Source organism: Setaria viridis, chromosome 3 (assembly GCF_005286985.2).
Source record: "Setaria viridis chromosome 3, Setaria_viridis_v4.0, whole genome shotgun sequence".
NCBI classification, from domain to species: domain Eukaryota; kingdom Viridiplantae; phylum Streptophyta; class Magnoliopsida; order Poales; family Poaceae; genus Setaria; species Setaria viridis.
This window is the reverse complement of record NC_048265.2, coordinates 47,425,480-47,434,709: the sequence shown is the minus strand read 5'-3', so window position 1 is coordinate 47,434,709 and position 9,230 is coordinate 47,425,480. Positions and strand designations below refer to the sequence as shown.

The 9,230-nt window shown below is 48.2% G+C and overlaps 1 pseudogene; it reads left to right on the top strand.

The window, feature by feature from the left end:
- The first annotated feature begins 4,244 nt into the window (after positions 1–4,244).
- On the top strand, positions 4,245–8,324 carry LOC117849364 (uncharacterized; annotated as a pseudogene).
- Positions 8,325–9,230: the final 906 nt, after the last annotated feature.

The following is a 9,230-nucleotide window of genomic DNA, read 5'->3' as shown; positions in this document are numbered from 1 at the left end:
ACGTTTCAGTAACCCTTGTGTGACCCGAGAAGCTCATATACCCAAATCTTCCGTGTTTTATCTATAACTGTTTTTGCGCACGTGCGACGTAGCAACGAGACTACAATCTACTTTCAACTAGATACGTAAAATTTGCTATGCACTTAGATATAGGATTATGTCTAGATACATAGTAAAATTTATGTAAGTAGAAAAGCCAAAATGATCTAAAATATAAATAGCTTATAATATGTCATACTTTTTAAAGATCATGTTTATCATTGCAATACGATAACATGCACGTATATATTGCTTTATTCGTCCGTAGCACGCAAGACGCTTCTCAGTTCTTACGAGAGAAAAGTACTCCCTCCATTCTAAATTATAGATCATTTTGGTATTTTAAGATTCATAAATTTTATTATGCACCTAGTTAGACATAGTGTATATCTATATGCATAATAAAAGTAATGAATTTAGAAAAATCAAAACAACTTATAATTTAGGACGGATGGAGTATATATACAGTCGTTCTACTTGTTCGATGACCCTTGGCAGCCAAAATTGGTAAGACTCAGTGCATGCACTAGGAAACAATGAAACAGGGGCACACCCCGTTTTATCAGTGTTCGATTTCAGGTAGCCCAAGAGGGGCGCTCGAGTTTCACTTTCATACAAAATATATTAATATTATATATTTTATCTCCACCGCCTTGTCCCTCGCTGCTGGCCTTGGACTTGACCCTACTGAAAGCTAGCAGGAATGACGACGACGTACGACGTTACTTTGGTGTTGTGGTGCAGTAGCACACACAGGAGTCCAGGGGTGGACCTCTTGGCAGCTTGCTCACGAAGCAATCAGCAATGCAGTTGCAACTGGTGCATGCATGCTGGCAGGCAGGCAAGCAGGCGCCATGCATGCATCTGTATCTGTATGTCCCGATCGAGCTTATCTACCCTCACATCGTATTCATGCATGCATGCGTACCAGCGTGGATGCATGGACGAATAGTCAGCGCAGCTGGTTGTACCGTACGTATATATGAACACTTCGTGGTTCGTGCTACGAGACATGCATATGCATAAAGAACGATATCGGTCGTTCACTCGTTCCTACTCCCTTCGTATCCACTGGCACAAGTGATTCTAGATACAACTGCAATTGAGTCACCAACGTGTGAGCTCGGATCTACATGTAACTGACTCAACTGCAGAAGATCTCTACCTTGGATTCAGATCTTGTTCAAATATTATATCCATAAGTATCAATTTAACCTATAATGTAGTCATTCAGATGCCAACAGCCTTGCTTTAATGTAGCCAATTAGAAGCTAGCATGTCACCAGCAGGGAATTGACAAGGGGCGCATGAGTCTTTTCCTATCCCTTATTAACTTTTTCTAAAAATCTCTTATAATTATGGACCGTGGTTTGCAAACAGCTCCTGGATGGTCGACAGCTATAGCGGAGGCGGCACCGATGCAGACACGGCAGTAAGAAAGAATACCGTGAAAGGACCTCTAACCTAGTGGTTAGAGCACTTAAGAAGCATCCACCAGGTCCAGATTTAACTCCATGGGGAAGCAAATTTAATAGATCTGGAATAAAAATAATTATATAAAAAAATAGGTTGGGACTTCTTCTACTGACTTTAGTGGAAAAATGAGAAAGCATACGAAATACAATAGGCCTGCACATCATCTTACCTGCTGCTAATCGTCGTAGGTGTAGCCGATTACTTCCGCTGATCATAAGGATATATCATGTCCTAAGTCAAACATTATTAATTTTAACTAATAATATCATAACTTGTTATAAACATTAGAGTTTATATACTTTTGAGTTCTAAAAGACTTCCTGGAGTTGAACATGATGGAACATCATAAGCAAAATTTAAGGATACAAACGAAATCAGTTGTGAATTGTAATTAAAACAAAGATTGAATTATTTCAGTAAATCTCTACGTTTTCACAGCTATCAAATGATCGTGCTTGCTTTTTCCTAATTTTCCTACTTCTAGATTTTTTTGGGAATAATAATGCTAATTTACATCATACAGTAAGTAATTTAAACAAACTCAAAAATAGGTTTCCACGCTCTTAGGCCGAGATCTTTGGCCTCCTGAATGATTTTTTTTCGAAGAATGCCTCCGGAATGATATAGATGTGTAACTTGTTGATAGAAACAATTATTCTCGACATCTATCTTCCCGTTCAAAAAAAATTGCAATCCGGTTTAGAAGATATTCTCTACATCCAGAATATTTTGTACCACTAATTTTAATTATGATCTTACAATAAGTAAACAAACTCAAGAATAGTTGTGCAGTACTTAGTCTATGAGTTCTTTGGCCTCAAGAACGATATAGACACCGGTGGAAAACTCACCTTCAGTCCCGGTTGATAAGCCTCATACCTTTCGAAAAACCAACCAGGATTAAAGGTCCCTCTCTTTAGACCCCATTTAGTCCCGGTTGTTAAAATCAACCGGGACTACAAAGTTCCAAAAAATAAAAAAAAATGGGTCATCCCCCGCCGTCCTACCTGCTCCCGCCCGCCGCGCCAGCTCGCCCACACTGCCGCTGGAGGCCTGGCCGCCTGTGCCAGCTCGCCCGCCGCGCCAGCTTGCCCGCCCGCGCCGCCGCCGGAGGCCTAGCCGCCCGGGCCAGCTTGCCCACCCGCCCGTGCCGCCACGCCCGCTCGCCCGTGCCACCTCGCCCGCCCGTGCTGCCGTCGGAGGTGGGGCCGCCAGCTTGCCCGCCGGCGGAAAAGATAAGGACGCCGTGAGATGGGAGAAGAGATAAGGGAGAAAAGGGAGAGTAGGAGAGAAGATAAGGTGGAGAGAGGGGGACCGCGTGAAAAGGATTTAGTCCCGGTTGGAAACACCAATCGGGACTAAATGTTTCTAACCGGGACAAAACACTCTGCTAGATTTTTATACCCCACTAACCGTTACAACCGAGATTAAAGGAAGCCAACAGGGACTAAAGAACCCCGTCGGTGGTGACTTTTTGACCTTTAGTCCCGGAAAAAAAAATGTTGGCTGGACTCTTCTCTGCCAGTGAGAGACAACTATAGCTAGCTTGTACGCCGATAGAAATAAACCATTACCAAAAGAATTCACACTTATTTGATTAAACAGGTGCATGAGAGGCAAAGAAGAGGCGCGCACGTACCTTCACCCAAGCTGCATACGATCGAGCTGTCTGCTGTCTGCACCCGTCGTCGCTTAGCTTGCATCTTTCTCTCCCTGCATACAAGCCCTGTGAGGAACATGTATAGCAGTAGTGTTATTAGTCTGGATAAACATGTGTGTGTGTGACTGTGTTACAGTCGTCCAAAGCAAAGAGATAGATATCAACTATTCATATACACACACACCGTAGGTGTTGCGTCAGTGCTTGCGTCGACCCGACCGGTGCAAGTCCAACCCGATCGATCGACTGCGCCGGCCGGCCACTTGGTGGCTGCCTTGTTCGGCTCGCCGCGGCACACGTGTCCGCCATGCGTGCAGCACATACAGGCACGCCTGCGCGCGTGTGGGCACGTGATCATCGGCCACGCGTCAGAATCTAATCGACGGGCGTCGTCCGGCCGTCAGCAACGACAAGTAACGACCGATCATGGCGGATCCCAACAACGCCCCTGCTGCAAACGGCCAAAGGACGATGAAGAAGCTGGAACCCGCGTAGGGCGGAGCTAGAAACTTAAATTTTATTTTGTTAAGAAAATCAATAGTATCAAAATTCTTAAAATTTAGTATCAAATTAAAATGTTTAAAATCGAGAGTTTTAGACCCAGGAAGAGCCACCGAGCACTGCGTACCATCGTCGCCTTCTCCGATTCGGCCGGTGTCGTAGCTCTGTCTCTGGCGGCGTGCAGAGAGACATGGTGACTGCCACAGCTTAGATAGCGGCACCGCAGCATGCGCCGCCGTTGCTTGGTCACGGGTGACGACGGCGCTCTCAGCCGGACCTGGATGTGCGCCCGCGCCAGACCGTCAGTGGAGGAGAGGGGCGGAAGAGACGAAAGCGGGAAAGGTTGGCATGCTCTCGTCGGAATTGGTGCGTTCTCTCTTATGTTCTTAAAATATTTATCATTATTGATTTTGGTCATGACGTTTAACTATCGTCGACACCTTGATAGTGCTCCGGGCCGACCTCCACAACAATTGCCGCCCGTCTCAAACACCTGCTTGAACAATTCGCGGCAGCTACCGGTCGGTTTGCAGATCAATTTCCACAAGAGCACAGTTAAGTTGTACCGATGAACGTCCCTGCCGAAGACCTCCGTGACCTGATGAACGCGCTCGGTCGCAGGCGAGAACAGTTCCCGCAGAGCTACCTCGGCATGCCACTATCCAACGTCAAGCTAAACCTAACAGCTTTCTCCTCTTTGATCGCCAAGACCGACAAGTACTTGAGCGGCTGGCAGGCCTCTTTACTGAACGCCATGGGCAGCGGGGAAAAGAGCCCTCGGTACTTTTTTATACAGTTGTGCAACTACTTCAGTACTAAGGAGGTGCCTTTAGTACCCGTCAAATAACCGGTACTAAAAGATATTAAAAATAAAGAAAAGAAAAGAAATTTCACCGCTGCCGCTCCTTGCCCCGCGCCCTCCCGCTACGCCCACCCGCCACTCCTCACCCCACCCTCCCGCAGCTCCTTGCCCAGTCACCCCACCCTCCTGTCACCGTCTGCCGCTCCTTGCCCGGTCGCGCTCCTTGCTCGGTCGCCCCGTCCAGCTGCCTTCGTCCACCACGCCCTCCCACCGCCATCTGCCGCTCCTTGCGCCGCGCCCTCTCGCCGCTCCTTGCCCGGTCACCCCGCCGCCGCACCTAAGCCAACGGGTTGGCGTCGGGCCTCCTGCCGCCGCCCTTGCCCCCGTTGCTGCCGCATCCTCCACCCGCGGTGTAGAGAGAGAGGATAGAGAGAGAGGAAGATAGGAGGGTGGAGAGAGGAACGGGAGCGGGTATGGGGGGAGATGGATAAGGTGGATGAGGCGACGGTGGGAGCTCCTTTAGTACCGGTACTAAAGGTCACTTATTAGTACCAGACTCCACGTGCTACTAAAGGCCCTCAGACAAATTAGTACCGGGTGGAAGCTCAACCCGGTACTAATGGGTGGCCTTTAGTACTAGGTGGAGCTCCCAACTAGTACTAAAGGGGGTCACGGGAGGCTCCTGAGGAAATAGCCGTTACACTGGTACTAATGCTCACATTAGTACCGGGTTAAAAACCAACCGGTACTCAACCTCGGGACGAATGCTCAGTTTTCCAGTAGTAAGTACTGTGGTGGTGCGCGCTGACACCATGTCGGCGATGCTGTGTGATTGACAAGCTCGACAAACGCAGGCGGGCGTTCCTGTGGTCTGGTGAAGAAACAACATCCGGAGCGCAATGCCTGGTCGCCTGGGAACGAGTCAGGCTACCCAAGGAGCAAGGCGGACTTGGCGTTAAAGACCTGCAGATTCTGAATCAATGTTTGCTGATGAAAATGTTGCACCGGCTGCACCATCCGAGTGACTCGTCCTGGGCTAATTGGGTACACGCTCAAGTCAACTTGGCTACTCTTGAAGTTGATGACCTCGGGGAGCACTTCGACAGCCTCCGAAAATTTCTGCATGTGTGTGCTCCCCTTATTCCGGGGTCCCGCCGCCCTCCAAGACTGGCCACGGTACCCCGAATTCGCAACCGTCCGATCGCGGGTGATCGTGTAGTCCGCTGCCACCGGCGCACGCAACCTTGAAAAAAACACTTTAATTTTCCGCTAATCGATTTCGGATCCAGTGGAGGTCTTCTGTCTACATCACGTTCTTTTTTTTTCTTACACAGCACCCTGTGTTTTAAAATATTTCTACCTAAGAAGAAAAATTCGAAAACCGTGTCAATTTTACAGAAAGATACCCGCCTGATATTTTGCTAAAACCTTATGCCACCGCCCGCCCTCGACGCGTGTCAGAGCTGCCACCTCCCGAGATCCTAAGCTACGTGCCCTCCTCCCACCGGAAGCCTCTCTAGCTCTCCCGTTTCCTCTCAGCTACGGAAAAATCTCCACCGGATGCATCGCCACAGCCACGGCAGCGCGGGCGACGCGTGGGGGTGAGCCGCACGCCGCTCGCACCCGCGTCCGCCCCTGTGCCGGCCGCCTTGCCCTGCCGCCCCGCTGGCCGCGCCGAGCCGGGGCAGCTCGCGCCCACACCCGCTCCGGGCCCGGCCGCCTCGTGTCCCGCCGCCCCGCTAGTCGCCCGCCGCCGGTATCCCCTCGCGGGCTCCTGCTCCCTCCCTCCCTCTCTCATCTCCCCTCGTCAAAATCGGCGGCGGGGCACGAGGCCCCGAATCCGCGCCGCCGTTGTCGGCCTCCCGGGGACGGCGCGCGGAGGGCACCGCGAGGGAGGAGGGCGTGGGGAGCGACCGGCGCGGAGGAGAGGGCGCGGCGCGGGAAGGAGGCGGAGAGGCGGCGGAAGGAGGAGGTGAACCGGAAGATCGCGTCCCGGAAGGCACTCTCCGTCATCCTCCGGCGCGAGCCCGGCAAGGGCACCCGCCGCCTCCTCCCACGCACCGTCCTCGAGGCGCTCCACGACCGCGTCGCCGCCTTCCGCTGGGACTCCGCCGTCAAGGTCCTGCTCCCTCGGAGATCCTCAAACCACCTCCTCCATTTGCAGTTGCAGGCTTGCAGCACACCTTCTTCTCCGGAATCCGGATAGAAACGTTGCTTAATCCCACTGCGCCCATTGCCGCGCAGGTGTTCGAGCTAATGCGGGACCAGGTGTGGTACTGGCCTCACATCGGCATCTACATCAAGCTCATCACCATGCTCGGCAAGTGCAAGCAGCCGGAGAAGGTGCACGAGCTGTTCCAGGCGATGATCGACGAGGGCTGCGCCCCCAACCTCGAGTCCTGCACGGCTCTCGTCTCCGCGTACAGCAGGAGCGGTCGTTTCGGCGTTTGAATTGCTTGATCAGATGAAGGACACTCCTGGTTGCCAGCCCGATGTGCAGACGTACTCGATTCTCATCAAATCCTGCTTGCACGCCTATGATTTTGAGAGGGTGAAGAGTTTGATGGCGGATATGGCCCGTGTGGGTATCCGCCCCAACACTGTCACATACAATACATTGATTGATGCTTATGGGAAAGCAGGAAAGTAAGTGACAGCAACAACCTGTGCTTCTCATAATCTAAACATGTAACAAGCCAGTTCTTACATGCTCCAATAAATGCATCCTGGAAGTGTTATGCTTCTCAGTTCTTGGGAATGCATTGAGTTTTCTTGAATTATGGTTTAGTGAAGAATTTACCATATAATATGCACTGGTAGGATAGCCGAAACTAGAATTTGGAGAAGCTTGTCGCTCATCGAATTCTGTAGTCATCCAAATCTTCGGATAGCCCTGAACACAGTTCCATGAAATTAGCTCAGCTAATGCTGCTTTGTTTTTCAGGTTTGCTGAGATGGAATCAACTCTTCTGAAGATGTTACAAAATTGCAAGCCTGATGTATGGACAATGAATTCTACTCTCAGAGCTTTTGGCAGCAGTGGCCAGATTAAGACTATGGAAAACTGCTATGAGAAGTTCCAGGCCTCTGGTATCTCCCCAAACATTAAGACCTACAATATTTTACTTGACTCCTATGGTAAAGCTAAAATGTATGAGAAGATGGGAGCTGTAATGGAGTACATGCAGAAGTATTACTACTCATGGACAATAGTCACGTACAATGTAGTTGTTGATGCATTTGGAAGGGCAGGAGACCTTGAACAGATGGAGTATATATTTCGACTAATGAAATCTGAGCGAATAAAACCCAACTGTGTTACACTGTTCATTGGTTAGAGCATATGGATGGGCCGAGGAAGTTAAGAAAATAAAGACAGTATTGAGAATTGTTGAGAATTCAGATATAACATTGGATATTGTGTTCTTCAACTGTTTGGTGGATGCATATGGGAGAGTGGGATGCTTGGCAGAGATGTGGGATGTTCTTGATTTAATGAAGGAGAATCGATGCAAACCAGACAAGGTAACTTGCACTACGATGATCGAATGGTTTCTTGTCAAAGGGATTAATGACCATCGTGTTCAGTATCTACGTGATCTTAAAGATGGGCGACGGCGAGGGTGGAGGCTGGGCCTAAAATTTGAACCTCAAGCAGACCACATCTTTTTTTTCCGATTGCCATTGGTGTTTTGCATGTTAAATTAAGAGCTTCCAAACAGGGCCTGGATTAAATCGTCAAATTCCTCATAAGTCTAATAACCATGTCTTGTATTGAAGTATTAATGATAATGTTGGAAACCACAGAAGATTATTTTCAGAGTAAGATCGAAGAACACCAGTACTCTCTTGACATTTCTTTATTACCTTTTGAAGATTTTTGGAGGGTGCTTCCAGCATTGATAACCACTTCTACACATCTTCATTTGAGAAAAATATACCTGTAAGTGGCTTTCATACAGTGGTTGATTTTTTCAGATAATCAGCAAGTCAATGTCACATGTTCTATAATTTCTGGGCAGGTACTCGGTTTGCTGAGGGTGCGGAATGTTTCATTTCTTGGTTACCCAGCTAGAGTAAGCAACTTCTCCATGGCCGAATTATTTCCAGTTATGAATTAGTTATGGGTACGTGTTCTGAGTAGTCTCCTTTTTTTGTCTATTGAATGTGTGCAATATTACCATATTCCCAGGCACTTGAGAAATTGGCACCACATATTCAATAGGTACTTTACTATGCTTTGTTTTAGTACTATCTGAACATTCTCTTTTGTTTTTTTTTGGTCGTGGCATGCTGACATATGATTATTATGTTATAAAGCTTAGTATGGAGAGTAACGGAAAAGGTATCTCCATTGATGGTGTTCTACTTCCCTTAGAGATTGGTGAAATCGATTTTGGTGAACCTGAAACTAATGGCCAACACAGCTTCTATCAAATCCATCAGGTAATAATATTACTTCCATACATGTGGCATCGTTACCAACTTGTACCAATTTGTAAAGTTGTACCACTTGATCTACATTATGATGTGCCTGACACGGTACTATATCATGTTTGAGAGTATGCCATAGGGAACTTTACTTCATAATCTCAGGCTGCTGAAATCAACTCGCAGTTAGATCTTGATAACCTTTAACTGTACCCTTCCTTTCATGATTTGCCATATGCTTGATTTAGTATGTTATCATCCTGTCTGTATTGATATAAACATCAGGTCATAAGGTTCAAACCCACCAGCCTGATTGTTGGT